The sequence below is a fragment of the Talpa occidentalis genome, unplaced genomic scaffold (assembly GCF_014898055.3).
Source record: "Talpa occidentalis isolate TD23 unplaced genomic scaffold, MPIMG_talOcc4v2.1 talOcc4.9, whole genome shotgun sequence".
In the NCBI taxonomy this organism is placed as follows: Eukaryota; Metazoa; Chordata; class Mammalia; order Eulipotyphla; family Talpidae; genus Talpa; species Talpa occidentalis.
The window spans coordinates 25,944,796-25,967,713 of NW_023605305.1; the positions used below are offsets into that span (position 1 = coordinate 25,944,796).

Consider the following 22,918-nt stretch of genomic DNA (forward strand, 5'->3'; position numbering starts at 1 on the left):
CCAGCTAATTATATACCTTAAAATAGTGAACTTTATATGTGACTTTGTATCTCAATAAGAAAAACTTATTTTTAAACTGGTAATATCTTTTTTATGTTAGTTCCTGTTTTAGCTTTCAAATCTATTCAGAACTCAGGCAAGAGAAAGGATCTTATATACTGACCTTATATACTATGTCCCCCAAACATTAACAAAGTAGGACCCCTGATCAGTTCCCACTTAATTACCAATTTTAGCTTCTAGATATCTTTCCAGTCTGCTCTAGCCTCAATGCCCTAGAGTTTCAGTTTTCTCCACTTTTTATCTAGTTTACTGTCCCTAAGTGGTGTCCTGAACCCTAGACTGGTTAAATGAAAGAATAAACATATGCCAATCCTCTCCCTGCCAAGGCAAATGACCTGTAACATGGAAATCTCACAAAAGAAAGTTAAGTTCATGATAAAGTTAGGAAAATCTGAACATGTCCTCCAAATTACAAACTCACAACTCTGAAGCCAACTACAGGTGAACAATTGTATATTAACTCATTCAATTACATCCGTAAATCATATAGTTTTGGTTGGTACCCCCTCCATCTAGTAATATTTTCCAATTCCTTTGAAAATCAACATGCCAGAAAGTAAGTAGAATGACAAAACAAGAATGACAAGTAAGAACCATTCATTTCACTGATTTGTGTGGTCCTATACAGCTACAGTATTATATCCCAGCACCAAGAGAAGAATATGGAATTCCTTTTAATTTAAACCTTCTTCAAGTATTTATTCACATTTAGGGTCAGAGCACTATTCACATTTAGGGTCAGAGGTTTAACAAACTAATACTTGCATAATAATGCATTACTTGGGAGCAGGCAGTGAAATGGGGCTAAAGTGTTTGGAAAAGCTCCCAAATAACTCCCAAACGAACTCTCGTTTCTCCTCTATCCCACCCAGAGATAGAATGTTTTATAGTTTACAAAGAACTTACAACATTCAGCACCCAGAGTCAAGATCTAGGTTGAAATCTCAACTCTGGCAGTCACCATGTGACCTTGGGTAAACCGTTAACTCCAATGCTAAATTTGTTCCCCTAAACAAAAGGGAAAATTCAAAGATCAGTTACCCCTGTGACAGGAGACTGAATGAAAGCACCAGCATATCGGACAGAAGAATTAGAAGTTTGTTGAAAAATAAATGTTATAGTACTAGACAAAGAGAATGCTGCCCTTTTTGTTACTGAACTTAGCCCTATCTTTCAAAAGGCTTCAAGCCATTAAATTCACTAGCGGTCATGAAAGAACTTTGATTCAGTTTACTTGACTAAGAACCTGAGCATTTTGAATTGTTATACCATAAATCACTGATAATCAAATCAGTAAGGGAGTCATGAGCCTTAATAAAAACCTACCAGTGGAGGGTGTAATGGGAAAAATATCCTGCAGAGGGAGTAGCAATCAGCTGTTCATCCCAGCTCCACTAGCTAAACCTGAAGGCAATGGTGCTGCATGAGCTAAGATTTCAGACTCATATACTCTCAATAATTAAAATCGTGTGAAAATGATCAATTCACCACAGTAGTATAAGGAGAAGAGAAGTCAAAAACTTAACTATGAAGAACTATGATGATTAAGAGAAGAGGAACTAGTTACCACAAACTAACCACCTTGAGAAATTTGTACTAAAGATATCAGCAAGTAATTTAAGGAGGAAAAAGGCAATTGTGTTACACAAAAATCAAGATGGACATAAACATAAGGATAATGGCTTTTAATAGAATACTATCAAGAGTGGGTTTCATGGACTAGTGAGAGCAAAAATTAGACTGCAAGGGGATAAAGAATTAGCGAAAGGGAAAGGAAAATAAAAGTTTAGCCATAAATTGTAAAAAAAAAAAAAAGAAAAAAAAAGGGAAAGCAACCAATAATAAGGTCAAAAATAATAAGGGCCTCCCTTGGTGGCGCAAGGGGTTAAGTCTCAGCACTATGAAGCTATCACCAGCCACTGCAGCCCCAGGTCGATCCTGGCCAGGGAGGTGACCCACATGGAACAGCAGACACCTCCTGTCTGGCCAGCTGCTAACCTCAAGAGTGTATTTCAGTCAGTCCACCTGTTCGGCTCCCCACTTTCTCTCGGGTGAATCCTCTCACCCCTCGCATCTCTGGCCTGCACCCCAGCTCTTGCATGCATATATAAATATTTTTTAAAAATAAATAAGTTAAACACAGGAGAAAAAGTTGTTGATTCATCACACTGTCTTCATTTCACTGCTTTATTCCTCACAACTCCTGTGACCCTGATATGACTTATTCTACTTCTTTCCCGCTAGAAAGCATGCCCACAAGAGCAAGAATTTTTACCTGTTTCATTTAGCATATCCCCAAAACCTGGTATACAGTCAGCACTCACATTTTTCAATGAATGAATAATCCAGTATAGTTAGAAAAGTTAACCAAAATAAGAACTGACTAAAAACTCACCTATTGTTTTACTATAGTTTTTGTATTCATCACTTCTCTCTACCTCCAAGCAAAGTAATTTAGGACCAATCTGCAGTTACAAGAGCAAGTACCCAGAATATATTTTAAAAAACTCTTACAACCCAATTTAAAAATGGGCAAAGATTCAGGGGTATAGCTCAGGGATGGTGCATTTCACTGTAAAAAGAAAAAAAGTCAGGGCAAAGATCTGGAATAGACATTTCAACAAATATACACAATGTCCAAAAAGCACATGAAAAGACATTAAGTACCAGTAGTCATTAGGAAAACACGAATCAAAACCACAAGAAGATAACACTTCTAAACCCACTAGGGTTTAGTGTTATAAAGATAACACTTTATACCCACTAGGATAACAATAATCAAAAAGACAGATAATAACAAGTGTTGCAAAGATGTGGAGAATCAGTATCTCATGCACTGCTAGTGGAAATGTAAAACAGTGTAGCCACTATTGAAAAGAGTTTCGGGCCTCCCTGGTGGCGCAGCTCAGCGGTTGAGCGCTGGGTTGCGAAGCTGACCACAGCCTCTGCAGCGCCGGTTCAATCCCCGGCTGCCATCAAGGGTCCCACATGGTGAGGGTCCCACCCACATGGCGCGCAGACCTCTCCTGCCGCGCCCGCTGCTCCCCTCAGCAGGGTATTTCATCAGTCTGCCTGTGTGTTTCCCACTCTGGCTCTGGTGAATTCTCTCACCCTCCCGTGCTTCTGACTGTACCCAGTGCATGTATAAATAAATGAATAAATAAATAAATAAATCTTTAAAAAAAGAAAAGAGTTTCGCAGTTTGTCGAAAGTTAAACAGAGTTACCATGTGGAAGTAGCCATTCTATTCGTAGGGTATGTATCCCAGAAATGAAAACATACATACACAGAAATATCTACCCAGCAATGTTCATGACAGCATTAAATCATAACAGAAAAAAAATGGAAACAATTCAAAAGTTCATCAATTGATAAATGAAAGAATAAAGAATAAAGGTAAGTTTCGTCTACATGATGGAATATTATTTGGCAATAAAAAGGAATGGTTCCTGCTACAATATCAAAAGTGAAAGGCAATCACAAAATTCCATTATTATATGACTCCAATTATATCAAATGCCCAAGAACAGGCAATTTTTTGTTAGCAGCTATTGACACACTGTGAATTAGTGGTTAAGTTAGTTTTTCTTTAGGAGATCTCGGGAAGAGGGCAAAATTAACTGCTAACCTGTGTGGGGTTTTTTTTTAAGAGAGGAGACTGTTCTAAAATTAGATTGCAGTGATAGTTACACAAACCTATGAATATACCAAGCAACACTGATTTTTACACATTAAATAAGTGAACTGGGGCCTCCCTGGTGGCACCAGGGGTTAAGCACCGCACTATGACTCAATCTGCAGCATGAGTTCAATCCCCGGTCGGCCAGAGAGAAACCCACATGGTGCAGTAGACCTCTCCTGTCTCACCCGCCGCTCCCCTCAGCAATGTATTTAAGTCAGTCTGCCTGTTCTGTTCCCCACTCTGTCTCTGGTGAATCCTTCACCCCCAGCATCTCTGGCCTGTACCCCAGCTCTTGCATGAATACATTAATCTTTAAAAAATAAGTGAACTAAATGTATGGTATGTAAATTATCTCAACAAAGTTGTTTTTAATTTTAAAAAGTTTAGAACCATCGCACACAAATGTTCTTAAGTTCCTGCTCCTTCATTCACTAATGCCACAGGAGCCACCCCAAGCCCCCAAAGTAGAGCAGAAAAGAAAGAATAAAATTAATGATATCTCCAAAATGCAGTCCTACCCAGAACATTTTCAAAATTACAATCCCGTGAAACATTATTGGTTTGTTGAAAAGTTTAATGTCAAGAGCCATCCATTATTTCCTAACCATACTGTTTACTGGTTAAACACATTTAAAGAATATACATTTACGGTTCATTAAAAAGTTATAGATATACGAGCCTCCCCTGGTGGAGCAGGCAGTTGAGCGCGCTATGAAGCTGTCCGCAGCCTCTGTCTGCGGACTTCTCCTGTCTCGCCCGCTGCTCCCCTCAGCAGTGTATTTCGTCAGTCTGCCTGTTCTGTAACTGCTCTGTCTCTGGTGAATCCCCTCACCCTCCCGCACATCTGGCCTGTACCCCGGTTCTTGTATAAATAAATAAATCTTTTTTTAAAAAAATTGTATATACCCTGAAAAAAATTCTACAGGAAACTTCACTACTGTACACAAATCAACTATTTAGACCATACTCTTAAAACATGACCAGAACCCCGATTTCTTGCTGTATACAAACAGATTAAAAAAAAAAAAAGGCATGCCAATTAACAGTTTCAGCTTTTTAAGACTATTTTAAGAATTGAAGTAAATTGCCTCTTTATCCTCCATAGTTTAGAACTAGTGTCAATAAAGCAGGTGATAAATGTCGGGGAGGGGAGGCTTCTTGGCCAAACATCACAGAACTTTAACTTCTTCCAAACCCCAAACCTTACTTCCTGCAATTTATGTAAACAGATCACAGGCCACCCTTTTCAAACCAAATCATAACCCAAGCAAATAACACAGGATTCTATTTCTGGGCCTGTCATTAACTCACTGGATAATCCTGAAGCTTCAGTCTCTCTACTTTGCTCAACAACCAAAATTTCCGTTTCAAAATAAATCACGAGATCTGATAAAGAACTTTTCCTCAATTTGTAGATTTATTTTTATGGAAAATATGACAAGAATATATGAAACTAAATCTCGTATGTTTAAATCACCTTTATTGCATATATATGAAATGTGAAAAATGCAAAAGATTATTCAATTCAAAAACACTGAACTCTTCCACTTCAGCCTTTTCAAGGTATTCACCGTCCAGAGAGAATAGGCTTTCAGAGGACTGGGGTATTCTGAAAAGGCTTTAAATGTAAGCTCAGTTATATTTAGAAAAACCAAGATGTCACCTCTCTCTGTCCTGTCTCTCTATCTTGGGCCGTTAATTCATGTGCTTTTCCTGGTGTAATTCAAAGCAAGAGATTCTACCATATCCTTGAAAAGTAAAGTGAACACACAAAAATGTACTATCATAGGAATAAAAAAATGGGAAGCTATAGTCTCTACTGCTGGAGCTTTTTTAGCAAATTTTAAATTACCCGTCTGGCCCCTAAAGCCAGTCTAAAAATTTTCTTAGGGTTTTATAAACCAATTTTATAAACATTCCTATACCATTTCTGGAAATCCTGATTTAAGAGTCTAGGGTAAAACCTAGGGAGTCTATTATTTAAAAGTATCTCACTTGATTCTGATGCTTAATTCAGGGTATTTATCCTGGTTTAAGACAAGGATAGCAAAACAATTTCCTAACACTTGCCAATTATGCTCAAAAAGGAATGGCTGCCTGAAGTGCCGAGGTGGTCATGTCTAAAAACAAGCAGAAATTAGTGGTTTGCATGGACATGATAATGGGAAGACAGCAATATCAAAACATGTATCTGTCTATTACCTGTGATTTACCACTAAACAGGGTTGGGGTTTTGTTTTGTTTTTTAAACAGGGTTTTTTTTAAAGGACGCTTTCAGGTAGAGAAGAGACTCAGACCTGGGATACTTACATTTGGCAGAAGCTCTGACTCTGGCAAGGAAGTAGGCAGCTACTTTGCCGTATGTGGCCAGGTCTCTCCACAAGCTCTTATTAAGCTTCCCAGCATTGTACAGAAATAGACAAGAGTTCCACTATTCAAAATGCCTATAATCTTGTTTGAGAGATGAATATTTTACAGGGCGATATAATTTTTTTTTTTTTTAAAAGAGGACTTTAGAGATATCAAGAGCCAGGACAAAAACAGTATAGTTTTGATTAATTCAAGATTAATCAACTGTGGGTTCTAGATCCAGACATAATTAAAGCAACGTATTAAGGAAATTCCACTGACAGCATTTTCAGAGGGGGAAAGAAAGTTGGGAGGCTATTCGCATCAAGGCATAACCCCTTAGAAAGTAAATTACCTTTGTGTACTGTTTCTGTATACATCTGTCCCTATTATTGGACTGCTGGCTCCCAGTAGGCTGGGTACATGTCAAATTAATCTATCTCCCACAATCTCTCTCATACCTGTTTTATACATAATATTCCAAAATGTTCACTGAATTGCTGTAAAGGAAGGAAAATTCTTAAGAAATATTTTTTAAAAGCACAGTAGCAAAACTTGGTCCAGAGACATGAAGGGAAAAAAGTGAAATTATGGCCCAATATATGGGGGTAGGAAAAAGTGTTAAGCTAAAGAAACAAGAAACTGGGAGCCTCCCTGGTGGCTCGAGGGGTTAAGACGCAGAACTATCAAGCTATCCGCAGATACTGAAGCACGAGTTTGATCCCCGACCAGGGAGGTGACCCACATGGCTCAGCAGACCTCTCCTGACTCACCTGCTGCTCCCCTCAGCAGTGTATTTCAGTCAATCCACCTGTTCCCACTCTGTCTCTGGTGAATCCTCTCACCCCCACACCTCTGGCCTCTACCCCAGTTCTTGTATGCATAAATAAATAAATCTTTTTTTAAAAAAATAAATAAATAGGGGCCTCCCTGGTGGTGCAGCGGGTTGAGTGCAGCACTGTGAAGCTGTCCACAGCCTCTGCAGCATGGGTTCGAGCTCCAGCTGGCCAGGGAGATTCCCACATAGTGCAGCAGACCTCTCCTGTTGCGCCCGCTGCTCCCCTCAGCAATGCTTTCAGTCTGTCTGCCTGTTCTGCTCCCGGCTCTGTCTGTGGTGAATCTTCTCACCCTCCGGCGCCTCTGTCCTGTACCCCAGCTATTGTATAAATAAAAAATAAAGCTTAAAATAAATAAATAAATGAATAAACAAACAGACAAGAAACATAACAACCAAATGTAATGTGTGAACCTTGTCTGTATCTTGACTTAACTAAAAACTGTACAAAGATATTTTTAAACAGAAGACATCTGATTATGAACTGGATATGACACCTGGAAAACATTATATCAATTTTTGTAAGATATGCAGACATGGTTACGTAAAAAAAATGTTCTTTTTTAGAGATGCGTAAAGTTTACAGGTGAAAAGATAATGTCTATGATTTTCTTTAAAATACTTAAGCAATAAAGAAAAATTAAACAGATGAGGCCTAATAGGCAAAAAAACTAAACAGTTGAATCTGGTGGGTATTTGAAGACTGATTATGTTTTATCTTCTTTTGAGTATAATCAACAGTGCTGAAAATTAAAGATTTTTGGTGTTACTTGGTCAACTCTGGCATCATACAATTAATTCTTTTTCTTTTCTCTCTGAGATTTCAGGAAGCTTAAGAATGACTAGTACTTCTGAGAAAACAATCTAGACACAATCAGAAGAAAACGAGCATTCACTTGTTAACTCTACTCATAGGAAATCTCTCTGAACCTACTCAAAGAATTTCTTGTAAATTAATATGAGAACTGAACCTGAGCCAAGAGAGTGACTCAGCTGCTAAAAAGAAACAAAATACAGCCTTAGGCTTCACTAGAAGAATAGTATCCACATCACTGAGGGCAGCAGTCCCACTCCTCTTCAGTGGTTAGTTCACAAGTAGAGTATTGTATTCGGCTCTGTGCGCCACATTTTAGGAACACAAGCTAGAATGCTTGCAGGGCAGGATTACCAGACTAGTGAGAAGTTTAGAAGCCAAATGTCAAGTGTATAACGACTGAAGAAACTAGTTCTGTTTAGCTTGGAGAACAACTCCCAGCCTTCCATCTCACCTCTCTCACAGAAGCTCCAGTGTAGTATTTCTCTGGCAATTTCAAGAGTTATCAACTCATAGTCAAATATGTTTGAGATTAAGCCCTTTTTTTTCTTTAAAGGACTTATCAAAGTGTTCAGGATCCCAAAGTGCTTTGTGACCATGAAGAGGATGCGCAATACTTCCCATAAATGATAGTCAACAATATCATTTATTCAGCGATTCAAGAGTATTTACTGCACTCAAATTGTTTGCTACACAATACCCCAGGTGCTTAGGACACAACGATGAATATTTTTAATATCCTGGAGGGCCTCTTGCTACTCTAATTTGCATTGTGCTTCCTTATCTCTAGGGTTTTTATTATGCTCTCAGCCTAGCATGTTCCATCGCTGATCTTAATTCAAACATTACCTCCTCCAAGAAGTTTCATAGATTATAAGCAAAAACATTCTTTCTCTTCTCAACAAATCCATGACTCTTTCTCTTTACGAGTTCTTTTCGAACAAACTATGCCTCTTAATTACCTCGGGATGTCTCACAACACCCTGGAGAGTGCCTTGCATGTGTAGGGTTCTTAAGAAATATTTGCTGAATGAATAATCACTTTCAAATATTTGAAGGGTTATCTTGCTGAAGAAGGCAAACTAGGTCTCCAGTGTTCAAGAGAAGAACCAGGAAAAAGAGATGAGGTTAGAAGCAAATTTTACCTCAATTAGAGTTAACAATAAGCTGTATATCTTACAGCTTTCGGTTAACTACTGGTATTCTAAGGATATTAGGATATCCAATAATCTAAAGAAAGGATTAACTCTTAAGATTCTAGAAACTACTATATATCTCATATATTAAACAAAAGTTACCTTTTGATATCAATAATAAATTGTATCAATAAATTTTTAAATTAATCTTAAACATACAATATCCTTACTAGTATAATACTGTAAATATATAATGATTCCTACTATGTCATGTATAGTGATAAAGATAAGAACAAAAGAAAGCATCTCCAGGGCCTCCCTGGTGGCACAGGGGTTAAAGTCTCAGCACTATCAAGCTACAGCCAGCCACTACAACATAAGTTCGATCCCAGCCAAGGAACTAACCCACAAGGTGCAGCAGACATCTCCTGTCTCGCCCACGGCTCTCATCAGCAGTGTATTATTTCGTAGATCCACCTGTTCTGCTCCCCACTGTCTCTGGTAAATCCTCTCACCCCCCTGCACCTCTGGCCTACACTCCAGTTTTTCTATGCATAAATAAAAATAAATATTTTTAAAAAAAGAAACTGTCTCCAATATAGAAAAGTCAATAGTTTCTTAATTAAGTTCCCAAAGAAAACCTAGTATAAATCTGATGAAAAAATTCTATAAATCAATTATTTTTAATATTTTTAATCAGAGGATAACTATAAAGTTCAACTCCTCTTAAATCCATCTACCCAAACCACCAAATGCATTACGTTCTTCAAACAAACAAGCTATTCCACCTTTCTAGTTAAAAACTAGAAAACAAGAAATTCCAAGATACCTCCATGTGACAAGACTGTAACGTCTCTTCTAAACTAAAACCTGTAGTCTTTACTGGCAGGGACCCTGTCTTTTTATGTGGATCCCCAGTTTTTTTTAGTACATTGCCCAGGACACAGCAGATGGTGTTTAAAAGAGCAAACAAGTGAGAGAAACTAGCAAGTACAATGTCCCTGGAAGGGAAAAGTACCTTAAAGAAACTAACAATTTGGTTTTTATTAGAAACCTGCCAGGAAATGGAAGCACATGAATAGACCCTTACATCTAATTTTCATTATAAATTAAGAGTACTGTTTTTAGGTCATTTAGTCATAAACAAACATGGTGTTCAAAACCAAACATAATGCTCCAGTTGTAAACTAAAAGGTGAAGTAAATCTAAGGTCTTGGTTGCTTCTGGGAGAATAAAATTACTTTCTTGATCATAAGAGCTAAATGATCAAATTCTAATGTGACGAAAAACCCAAAATACTTAATACACCCACAACTCAACCAGCAAGATTATAATGATTCAATAATTCACCAACTGATTTAATGAAACTGCCAGAAAGCAAAATACTTTCAAGCACCAAGTATTTAAATTGCTATTCAAAAATACTGATGCACATTTTTCCAAATTCTCATTTGAACCACAGAAATCATACATGTGTTTTTTCTGATTATAAAAATGATACATGCTTAGAGAGCTTAGAAAATATAAACAGGCTGAAAGAAGAAAATTAAGACTATCGTGACGCTTTGTCCCCAATCTTTTTTTTTTTCTTTTTAAAGAGGCATGTATTTTCATTTATTTGTTTTTTGTTTATACAAGCACTGGGTACAGTCAGAAGCGCGGGAGGGTGAGAGAATTCACCAGAGCCAGAGCGGGGAGCAGAGCAGGCAGAAGGAACAAAGTACACTGCTGAGGGGAGCAGCGGGCGGCAGGACAGGTCTGTACGCCATGTGGGACCCTCCTCCGGTGGCCGGGGAGCAGCTAGGGATCGAACCGGTGTCGCAGAGGCTGCGGGCAGCTTCGCAACCCAGCGCTCAACCGCTGCGCCACCGGGGAGGCCCACCCCAATCTCTTTTCTATCCAGTTATAACTTCTTTTTATACAGTCACTTTCTAACCATGGGGCAGGGAACCCAGAACTTTCAGTAGAAGTTGCTTTCAATAGCTCTATGTCCCCTGGACTGATAATACTATTACCATAAGACAAGTGCTGCTCCAAGTACCCCAGGTCCACTGAGTTCCATAACCTTTAATTTCCACCTCAAAAATGCAAAGTATGTTCTTCATAAAAACTCAGTTTTCTACTGAAGCATACAAGACTAGAAACAATGCAAGACCTGGGTCTTGTCTGTGCTCTACTCAATAACTGAGTGACACTAAGTCTTAGCCTGTATTTCATTTTCTCTACCTGTTGATAGAATTATTACTTGCTCTCTCTGTACTAAAGGGCTGTTGTGAGGCTTCAAAATCTAATGGATCAGAGAAAATGCTTTTCAAAAAATATCATTCATACATAAGGTGGAAACCTTTCCATAATAACACACATGCGCTCTAGGACAATATAAAACATGACATTCCCTAATATACACAGATGTCATTTGTGAAGATGCCTGCTATCTATGTATATAAATGGTGGGACAATAGCACCCTTAAGCTCCTTCCACAGGGTGAGCAAGTAAAACAAGTAAAAGCACATCACAGATTCACCAACCCAGCCACACTAGCAGAAACTGATGCCATACATCATTTATCTACTGCCAGTACAGTCAGCTCCCCCTTCATTCAGAAACGTCAACTGGCTCGTGACCGCTGCATATTTGACTGTTATGTCTACAACAGTCAAAGTTCTGTAGTCAAATCACAGAAATGTTTTAGTTACTTTTAATCATTCAATAAGTATCAGCAGAATGGACCATGGTGGAGGACTATGGGTACCTTGCTGGTGAGTGCAGTGTGGTAACATACACCTCAAAGTTATGATCCTATACCTCTCTAAATCATATATAGTAATCCACGTTAACAGGTGTAAACCAATGTTACCATAATTGGTAACATTTTTTTTGAGGAAAATGAAAGCAAAGTTCTGATTTTTTTTTTACAAATATTACATGTAAATCCTCTAGATACTTTATTCTTTAGAGTTTTATTACTTACTAGTCTATACCTGCTGCTAGAATAAATTTTTGTATTAAAAAAATCTTGGATCATAACAAATCTACTTTTGCCATATTACATTCCCCTCTCAATTCCAACTCTCTACAAACAGAATTTGAAACTGTTTAATTGAAGAATTCTAGCAGTCTTCCCTCTTCATCTATTTCTCTCACAAAACTATGTTTCAAAATACAGTAAAACCAGTTCTCAATCTTAGGAAAAAACTAATCCCAACTTCTGAGATCTTTAATGAGGTCACATCAGTGCCACACTCTCCCAATCAATGCGATCAGTCTTATTTCCTTATACCACTGCGCCACTGAACAAGACTCAATCTAGGTAGGAAAATTCAGTCACAGCTTTTAGCTTTGTACTCCAGGAGAAAACATTATCTGAAAGGTAAAATCTTCAGCTGGGTAAGATCATCCCAGCATAATAAGTCAATTCTTCAATGGACTCCATGACACACTCTATATATGAAGACAGTCAATGCTATGGTTTGAGTATTTGTGTCCCTTCAAATTTCAAATCCATATGTTGAAACCCAACCCCCAAAGATGATGCTATTAGAAGGCAGGGTCTCTGGGAGATGCTTAGGTCATGAGGGTAGAGTCTTCATGAACTGGATTAGTATCTCAGAAAAGATGCTTCAGAGAAATCCTCTCCCCTTCTACCATGGGGACACAGTGCAGTTATGAATCAGAAAAGGGGGCCCTTACCAAAAAGCAACATGTTGATGTCCTGAATTTAAGACTTCCCAGTGTCTAGAAGTATGAGCAACAAATTCCTGTTGTTTTTAAGTTACCCAGTCTGTGCTATTTTGTTACAACAGCCCAAAAAGACTGACAGTCAACATGCTGTTTTCTGAAGACTCTGAAAACTCCCACCCAAAGACTTACTCCACTCCCAATTTGTTAACATTAAATGCAGGGAAAAAAATCCTCTAACACTGTGTTCTAACCGTTCTTATTGCATTTTTAGTAATAAGTTTCAGTCCATTACCAATTACTTCAACCATTTATGGTGGGAAGTCAACTGTTAATATAAGTATTAATGTAGGCCTGATTATACCTAATGAGATCACTTTACATTTTTGGTAAAATTCCTAGAACCACCAAAGTGGCTTAGTAATGTTTAGAAACTAGACTTAATGGTGTCAAAGTAAGAGTTCTTATTGAATATGGTCCTAATTATCCTATGTCATATTCTTCTTTCTCCTGTATTTTATCTTGCTACAGTCCTGAAGTTTGACATCTTGAGTGTCATGTGCTTTTTGTTTCAGTTGTTTCTGTGTCGCTCCAACAGAAAAGTAATAACCACTTTGAAAGACAATGCACTTTCAGGTTATCAGCTCTTAAGTCAAGTACACTAGAATAGCCGAAAAGGGTACCTAACTGTACAAGGTTACTTAAAATAAGTAGAATGTCACTGTTATAAATATGAATACAACATCTGGTTCCATATAAAAAAGCTATTTCCATATCCCAACAGATGGCCCACAGTAATAATGCTTTGCTGATCTGGTTATAACAAATCCTATTAAATCCAAAATCCTGTATAGCAGATGCCTTTTCCAATTTCACTATAAGTCAATCTCTTTAACCAAACGCTGTGCTTTGGATCTATTATATGTGCATGAACCAATTCAATGGCCCAAATTTTTAAAAGCTGTAAAATGCCACTGTGGTTTTCTGAATTTTGAGGTGGAGGAGTTAAAAAGTAGCTCCATCTAGGACTGAAAGGCTACCTGTTCAAAATAGAAAACAAAAATTAACAGTTAAGGAAGGTAGAGAGGCAAAAGTGAGCTTTAGCTGTCTCAAGCCAAGGTTTCTGAATACTGTCAATGTAAAAAGCTAAATGACAGACAAAACCCACAGTAAAAAGCACTGAAATAATGTAATTTTTCACTTGAGAGACTATTAGGGGCAAATTTTAAAAATGTACCTGAGTGCCTGTATCTCTGTATACCATAAAGTTTCACATTGAAAAGAGATGTGGATGCAATGTCAACTTAATTTTGCTATTTTGCTTTCCCAAATATATTCAGAATACCCACTTTTCATATCCTGGTCATGACCTTACTTGAAATATTACGCTCTACTAATTTATAACCCAGTAAACATTCAGTGCAGTGATTAAGAGCCACAGAGTTCTGAAAACAGACTGCAGGGGTACAAATTCTGGCTTTTTCCATTTGTAGCTATGTACTCTTCAGCAGTTACTTAACCTCTCCACCTGTTTCTTCATCTACAAAATTTTGATAATAAAATCTACCTCTTTGAGCTATAGTGAGGATTACATGAATAATAAATGTAAAATACTTAGAACACTATGGGGCCCATAGTAAAGCTTCAGAAAGTATCAGCTATTATTACTACCACTATCATCATTACATTAATCCCCACTAAAGTTCTAAAAGAATGGTAGAAATAAGAAATGACTTATTTAAATCATGTAACAAACTAGTGACAGAATGTCTTAAGAAAAATATCATCATTTTAAGTCCCAAAAAGCGACATTAAAATTTTGATTCCCTGGGAAAGGGGATTTCTCAGTCCAATTCTTCAAGAATTGTCATGAGATCTTTTAAGTTAGAATAACACCATAGAGTAGCAGAAACAGCAGTGAGAATGAACTAAAACAATCCAAGTGCGCTGACTTACATGTGCAATCTTGGCCAAGCCATATAATCCAAACTTCAAACTGCTCCTCTTAATAAAAAATACTTTTCCTAAATCACAGGGTTGTTGTGATATCAAAGGAGATTGTATGAGAAAACCTAAGTAAACCATAAACATACAATATGAATGTTCATATTGTCATACTGCCCAGTAGAATACATAGTAGAGGTTATAACCTAAAAAAATTTAAAAACGGGTGGAGTTGGCAAGGTGAAGATTAAGATAAAGATAAGGGTTTTCAAAAAAAAAAAAGAAACCCAAATGTTCATCAACTAATGAATGAATGAATGAATGAATAAAAGGGGGTTACAGCTATACAGTAGAATATTATTCAGCAATAAAAGGGAAGGAATGGAATACTGATATATACTGCAGGATGATAACCCTTAAACATGACACGCAGTGACAGACAAGAAAGACTATGTTGCATGATTCCATTTTTATGAAACGTCCATGTGGATAAACGTGTAGAGATAGTAAGTACATAGGGGGAGAGAAAGATGGGGAATGACTGCTAATGGGTACAGTTTCTTTTGAGGGAAGATGAAATGCCTAAAGATATTGTGGTGGTGGCTCCACAACTTAGTGATTATCCTAAAAACCACTGAAGTGTATACTTCAAGTAGGTTAATTGTATAATATATAATGTATCAATAAAACTTTTAAAAATAGTTTGATGTAACAGTTACTGTATAAAAATCAGACTTCAGAACACAAATTTCTTCCTTTTTTAAAAGTCAGTTTTCTGATATCTGAGTATGTCTAATATGTTGACAAAAATGAGATCAGAGGCAGTATCAGGAGAAAACAGTAAGAATTACCACACCAGACCAAAATGTCTCCATAAATTCTCTAGAAAACAAATCCGGCATTTACCCTTACCCCTTTCAAAATTCTAAGATTACAAACTATCTTTTGGTCCCAGTTCAATAGTCTTTTCAACATGATCACTGTTTCTAAACTTTAAGGCTTCATTGGATACTGTCAACTACCTTTCCTATCCTTGGTTTCATGGTTCTACGAGTGCTTTATATACTAGCCTATAATGTTACCCGTCACCCCAAGTCCCAAACCTCAAAGCTGATGCACATCTTACTACTAACCTCTCAACACTCATCTACTCACACGCTTTTTACTATCACCTATAATCCCCATCAGTGCCCAATCTACTTTTCATCTCTCTATTCATCATGTAGCAATGTACTACAGATACCAATATTACTCTACTCGATTCTTAATTATACTCACTATAATTAGTTCCCAAACTAAGTCTTGGAAACAGTGGTGTGGCTCTACCAAAATAAGTCCTGTGCTATTTCTAGACTTGCTTTGTAGGACTAGCAATGTGGCATATATTTTTTCCTGAACAGATCTGCTTTTTGAGCTGTTTTGCTTAGATTAATATTAAACTAATCAGCGTTCCCAGAATCAAACCAGCAAAAGAACACTAGCAGGAGTAGTAGGAGACTAGCTGCTACTGAAAACTGTGCACAATCCAGGGCTGTCCACAATCAACCATCCTTGGCTCATTTTCCTTCAAAATAACATTTTGCTAATTTCCTCACTATTATCAGTCATCCTTCAAGGATTCTAGGCTTCAATCTTTTAATATTTTATGTGCTCTCTTCCCTTTGCCCAAATTAAAACACTATGTTCAAATTAACTTTTGCTCACACACTCATATATTCTACACACTCTTCCTTAAGCTAGCACAATTTAATGACTAGATGGGTAAGCCAGATTGCCTGGGTTCAATCCTGGTTCTGCTGCTTACAAATTACTTAACCTCTCTGTAAACTCAGTTTCTTCATGAAAATAATAAGGCCTAATTATGAAGACTATATAAGTTAAATGCATATAAAGGGCTTAGAACAATACCTGGCACACAGTGAATAGTCAATAAATTGTTATTCCCACCATCACTACCGTGTGTCAGACACTCATCATCTTATTCCTAAAATTCTTCAAAAGCATTCTGATCATCTCCCACTCCCAGGCCATTCATCTGATTAAAAACCCTCCTTAGGAATAACTGGCATCATCTTACTCCCATTCTTGAAAACCCTCTGCAGTATCCCATAAACCCTATGTCCTTGGTAAGTTCTCTACCAATATGCCCTCAACAATCCTAAACTCATTTATTATTATTCACCAATAATCATCTCTGTGTCAAACTGCTAGATGTGTCTTTTGTACACTGTCTGCATACAGACCTTCACTCTTCTGGAACATACCTCTTCCCCTCAGCAATTCCTATACCTTACTTATACCTTTGATTGTGATGGCATTGTTTTCCCAACCAGGAGTTTGATGCTGCTTGGTTAACTATGAATGATGTACATTAGGTTTTGTTTCCACGGGAGATACTGAGGTGTGTGAAGAGACCTTAAATTTTTTCCTTTGTATCTCCTACTATCAACTATTTCACACATAGAACAGTATTTAGCAGAAGTACACAGATGATGACTAAAATGCACCTCAGAATGTATCAGAACATTCTCTATTTTCCATTACCCCACCCATACTTAGCATAATGAAAGCAGATACAATTTGTATTTAAATATTTTTATAAGGAATATACTCATACCAAATATATGAAAAATAAAAATATGCTCAAAGACAATGAATGATATTAAAAAACAAATCAAAAAATGTGAGAAGGCTGTCAATGTGGGAATCTAAAAAGTGACTTCAAAATATTAATATTTTTTATTTCACCCAAACTAAAGACCCAAAAGGAGGCAAATTAAACATATCCCCATCCAAAAAAAAAAAAATCTAATAAAAGCGTGAGAAAAACTCCGGGATCTCCAGCAGCACAAAACCAAAAACCAGATTTCACCTCACCTCCAAGAGACACAAAAATGAAACAGAGATCCTCGGGTGTATCTAAACAACTTTAAAATTCAATCACATTGTATGTGCCCCCCCAACGGAAAAATATTTCTATAAATATCTGCTAAGCTCTAGGGGGAATGAAAGGCTTCTCTCACTGCTACTGTGACCTGTTCGCTGTAAAGGAGCAATGTGTGATTACAGAAGAACAAACCACATTAGATGGAAATCTTAACCTGGAAGAGACTTGAAGGAGAGAAACTACTCAAAGCACCTTTCAAAACCAATTTCAAAAACCAGTGCAATAATACTCAATAAAAGAGAGGGAAAGTGAAATAAAAGTTCCCTCGAAAGAAGTGATGAAGTGAAACTATTTAGTGCTGCCTTGCAAATAAAGAGTTGTGCTTAATAGTAAGACTAAGACGCACACTTGTGTGCCTGGGAAACAAAATGGGAAGAACAGTAATGTCAGGAGAAGAGAAAAAAGATGTCCACCAATCTCTACCTCCCTGGCCAGTCCCACTCAGCTCACTGAGAACTCGAACTAGCAACAACAGAGACGTGGGTTGCACAACAGAAAAGCCTTTGCCATCCATACACAAAAAGTAGAACGGAGAAGTGAAAATTATACACCTCAATGCATCAGCAGCGAGAGCTCAGTCTCTTTTTAGGATTAAGCAATTGGGGGGGGGAGAGAAAAAAAAAGAGAGAAAGAAAAAAGAACAAGAACAGGGAACAGCCAGAGGCCTCCAGAGGAAGATGTCAAAGAAACTAAGCCCCGTTTAGTCCCCACGGGTCTCAATTTCGCAGAGTACAACTCTAGCTTCTTCCAACCAACCGACTGCCGGCCTCAGCAGAGCTGACCCTAACACCTCCTACCCCCCCGGAGGAAATCACAAAGGAAAAACCACCGGGTTAACAACCTTTTTCACCAGCTGCAAAAATGGAGGGGGAGGGGGGCACCGGGGAGACACCCTACCACGTGGGCAGGATGCAACACACAGGACAGCAACACGTCCGCATGGAAGCGCGGCCTCGGCCCCGGCGCCGGCAGAGGACGAGGCGACAGGATGGGTGGCGGGGCAGGCCCCTCGCACAGGCCTCCCAGCCCGAGGACCCCCGCGGCGGGAGGCACCGCCGCCTCGCCGGCTGGAACGCGCCCTCACGCTGGAAGGGGCGAAGCCGCAGCGCGCCGGGGCAGGGCGCGCGCCCGGGCAGGGGCCAGGCCACCCCCGCCGCGGAGACGGCCGCGTCCGCAGCCTCCGCGCCCCCCGGCACCGCGTCTGGCCTGGGGGAGGGGCGGAGGCTCCGAGCGGCGCTCCCCGGCTGAGGGGCAGCAGCAGCTGAGGAGCGCCGCGGGGGAGGGAGGCGCCCGGCCCTCCGCGCCCGCCGGGCCCTCGGCCCGACCCGGGCCCGGCCCCGCCGGCCGGCCGCCCGCCCCGAAGCGCGGCCGCGACCGCAAGGAGGGAGAGGGCGTCTCGCAGAGGGCAGCCCCAGCCTCCGTCCCGGGAGATGCCCGGCCCCGCCTCCTCGCCCGCCGCCCCGACCCGGCCGCCCCGGCGGCCAGCGCTCACCTCAGGCTGCGCAGGCCGGGACGGCCCGGCCGAGCCCCCGGCCGCTGCGTGCGTCTGCTCCCCCGGGGACGGGTCCCAACGGCGCCTGCTGCGAGTGGCCGAGGCCCCGAGCAGCGCCGAGAGCGGCGGCGGCAGCGGGAGCAGCCAACATCCGGGGCCGCGGACCCGGAACTACTTCCCGACCCGATTCCCCCTCCCGCCTCCGCCCCCGCTGCCGCCCCCGCCTCCCGCGACGTCGCTGCGCCACCGGCCCGGCGTCGGCGGCGTCACGTCTCCTCCGCGGTCACGACCGCGGGAGCGCACGCAGGATTCCTCCGCTGGGACAAGTAGTGCCCTGGGACGCTGGAACCGCGGCCGCGGCGCAGCTCGGGGCGTCTGGCCGCCCGCAACGCCGAGGGACGGGGCTTCCGCCCTCCGGAGTGGCGGCCGGGCGGTGGGGGCGGTGCTGTAGTCGAGGACGGCCGGGATCTACGGCCTTGGACCCTGCCCACGGATTCCAGGGGCCCTGGCTCCGGAGGAGTGGCGCCCGGTGACCTTGCTCCCCTCCCCCTACCTTCCCCGCCACCTCACCTTAATGCCCTGTACCTTTGCCTCCCCGGGACACCGGACGCCTTTTCCAACTTGGCACATTGCATGTTCTACAGGCCCCAACAAAGGCACCTTGGACCCGCAGGACACCCTTTCAGAACTTCCCACGTCCCGGGTTCTAGACCCATCTCTGCCGAGACCGTTCCTGTCCCTGGCCTTCGTTTGCTTCTTGTTAAACAAGAGTTGGAATTCTAAAGGCCCTTCTGATTCTAAAGTGACGGTCGGGGCTGGGGGGTTATGGTCCTGGCTGCCAATAGGTGGAGGGCTTAGAAGGGTAGTTCAGGCGACTTGTGAACTATGGAATTTGCTTATACGTCAGTCTTTCCTGATTCTTTCTCTAAACTCTTCGCACTGCTAATCTGCCCTGTAATTTCACACTTAATTACATTCAGACGTATTATTTGCTCTTGCCTCATTCGCGTGAGTCACATATGTAGTACCAAGCACACTTAAACTCTCCGTAGGTGCTCAACATTTGTATTGAGCTATTTGTTAACTGAAACCAGGGTGAGTGGATGAGAGGAAAATGAGGCATTTGGATGAACTGGCTCCTGGAGTCTTTCTTGACGGAGTCAGGGATCAGATAAAGAACTCGGGTGAAGAGCTGACTGCCCAAATCAGCAAACATTGACCACCTTGCCTTTTGCCAAGCATTTCTAGGCACAGAGCATTCAAAGCTGTAGTCTATTAGCTTTCTGTACTCTAGCAAGATTCTAAAGATTGAAGTCATTCACTCGTTCATCCAACAAATATTTCCCAATCGCTACGATGGTTGTTAGATACTATCATTGCTTGGGGTGTATAGGTGAGCAGAAGGGGAAGGTAGGGCGAGAATACCCTTCTCTTTGGAACTTTCATGTGTAGAAAGATGATAAACATAAGAAAACTTCTTAGAAGATGTTTAGTGCTAAAAATAGATCAAGGTAAGGGATATGAAGAAATCCTGGAAATAGGAGTTTGGGGTTGTTTTTAACATGAACCATTTATTCATCAATAAAACGTTCATATGCTCAACAAATATTCAGCCAAATCATGTGTTAAGTGCTAGGGATTCAGCAGGAAATAAACCAAAGTTCTGAACTGATACGCTCCCCAATTAGTTAGTGGAGACCACTAGTTACTTTCACATTGCTTCTCATTCTGTGCTTTCCCCAGGTCCATGAGCTAGGACTCCTACGCTCATCTTTACAGTTGATGAAACTGAGGCTCAGAAGAGTTAAAAACTTGAACCAGGATTCAAATCCAGTATCTTCCAACTAAAACTCCCTGTCCAGCTTCACTTCAGCTTAGAGAGCTCAGATTTTTATTCTTTATGCCTCACTTCTTCTGTCAAGTAAATACATGCATTAATCTAGGAGAATGACCTTAGGCTTGCACCAGGGCAAAAGGGAAGGTGAGCTGAAAATATTTAGGAGGAGAGAGAACTTATCAAAAAATCTAGACATGTGGAGCAAAGGAGGGGTAGCCAAGAGTATTTAGTGGACTACAAGTGAAGGTAGGTAGGTTCGTAGCATGGTACTCCTATTACAGTTTTACAGAAGCGGGTTTAAAATAGAGCTATCAGGGAACACTTAATTCATAAGGTAACTTTAACCAGAAACTTGAAAGAAGAAAGGGAGTGAGTTGGGGTGGAAAAAAGAGTGTCCCAGGCAGAAGGAAGAGCTAATGGAAAGGCCCTCAGGAGAAAACATTCCTGAAAGTATTAAAAATGGTGAAGAAGCCAGGATGCCTGGAGTAGGGTGAGCAAATGAGAGAGGAATGGGGGAAAGGTCAGAGAGTGGGGGCTTGCATTTTGTTGTAAGGATCAAATGGAACCGCTACCAGACTTTCTGAAGAGAAGAGTGATATGATCTGATTCATGTGCTCAAAAGATCACTCGGCTACTGTGCTAAGAGTGGACATGCTCAGAAAGAACAGTGCTGGAAGCCAAAAGCTCCATTATCCAGATATGGGATGACAGCTTGGACCAGGCTGGTTGCAGTGCATAGGATAAATAAGATACAGTCTCTATACTTTAAGAATTCATAGTCTAGGGCCTCCCGTGGTGGCGCAGGTGGTTGAGCGCCGCACTGTGAAGCTGTCAGCAGCCTCTGCAGTGCTGGTTCGATCCCAGCCACCGGGCGAGGGTCCCACATGGCGCAGCAGACCTCTCCTATCTCGCCCGCTGCTCCCTTCAGCAGTGTATTTTGTCAGGCTGCCTGTTCTGTTCCCCGCTCTGTCTCTGGTGAATCCTCTCACCCTCCCGCGCATCTGGCTTGTACCCCAGTTTTTGTATAAATAAATAAATAAATCTTTTTTTTTTAAATTCCATAAATACTTATTAAAAAAAAAAAAAGAATTCATAGTCCCCTAAGAAGCAAATACATTCGATTATTAGAATACACTGTGAAAAGGGAAAGAGCATCCTGCAGAAGAGACCAACCTTGCCAGATTTCCTGAGAGAGGGTAGTCTCTTGTGAGAAAATTCCTGGTTCTTTGGTGGGCCTTTGAGAGTTACCTTGATCACACAGCTAAATATTCATCGTCTTCCCAGCCCTTCACTCCATCTGAGTGGCGGAAGTGGCAGACTAAAAAGCAGTCTGGATTATGCATTAAGGAGATGGGTAAATTGAGATTTTCCCTATTTGTCATAGGCAAAAATTGAGGCAATAGTTAGTTAGCCTGAGATTGGGGTCAAAGTCATTGAAATTCCAAACCAGGAATCTCTCTGAGCCACTTAACTGGAGTCAGTCACACAATGGAGTAGATCATCCTGGGACTTAGTTCCAAGTCTAGAGATTTTTGGAAAGACTCATCCTGGGACTTAGGTCCAAGTCTAGAGATTTTTGGCTCTCTTTATAATCACCTTTTACAAATTTTGGGCAGCTCTGTATCTCTCACCTGTCTGGGAGTCTGAGATGTTTCCCTAAAGTGCCTGCTCCTGTCTGGGAGATAGAACTGGGGAGAGGACAGACCTGGATTTGGGGTGTCCCCCAGAACTGGAAGCTAGGGGAGTGGGGCTGGAGGCTTGACAATCAGCAGCCTTTGTAAAGGAAAGAAGCACAAGCCCCTCTTGTCAAGTGATAAGAAGCAACTCTCCCCAGCCCACCTCACAAAAAGTTGGATGCAGCGGGGGGTGGATTCTGGGGCAGGGCGGCAGGGAAAAGCTTAAAGCCCTTGATTGGCACTGAAGTCATGAGCCTGATGTTCCATGGTTTATTTCCTATGTACCTACATCAAGTTATTTAGTTTCTCTTCATCTGTTTTCTTGTCCATTAAATGGAAGGAATAATCATAGCTAACTAGCACAAGAGATGGTGCACATAGTGCTATAAAATAAAAGCCCCCAAAGACAGTGATTGAATATTACTTACAAGGTCCAGCATCAGCACAGAGCAGTTCTGTGTGGG

General features: G+C 40.8%; 1 protein-coding gene across 5 annotated transcripts in view; it reads right to left on the reverse strand.

Moving 5' to 3' along the window:
* The window catches only part of FOXJ3 (forkhead box J3), an 83,240-nt gene extending 63,561 nt beyond the window's left edge, over positions 1 to 19,679 (reverse strand). The window contains exon 1 of one of the 5 annotated variants that reach the window (XM_037500650.2): positions 19,512 to 19,679. The gene's annotated coding sequence lies outside the window, so the exon portion shown is untranslated. Of the gene's footprint in view, positions 1 to 2,458; positions 2,533 to 18,346; positions 18,446 to 18,941; positions 19,098 to 19,511 lie in introns of those variants that run through there. The other 4 variants (XM_037500652.2, XM_037500648.2, XM_037500649.2 and 1 more) reach the window with 4 other exon arrangements.
* Positions 19,680 to 22,918: the final 3,239 nt, after the last annotated feature.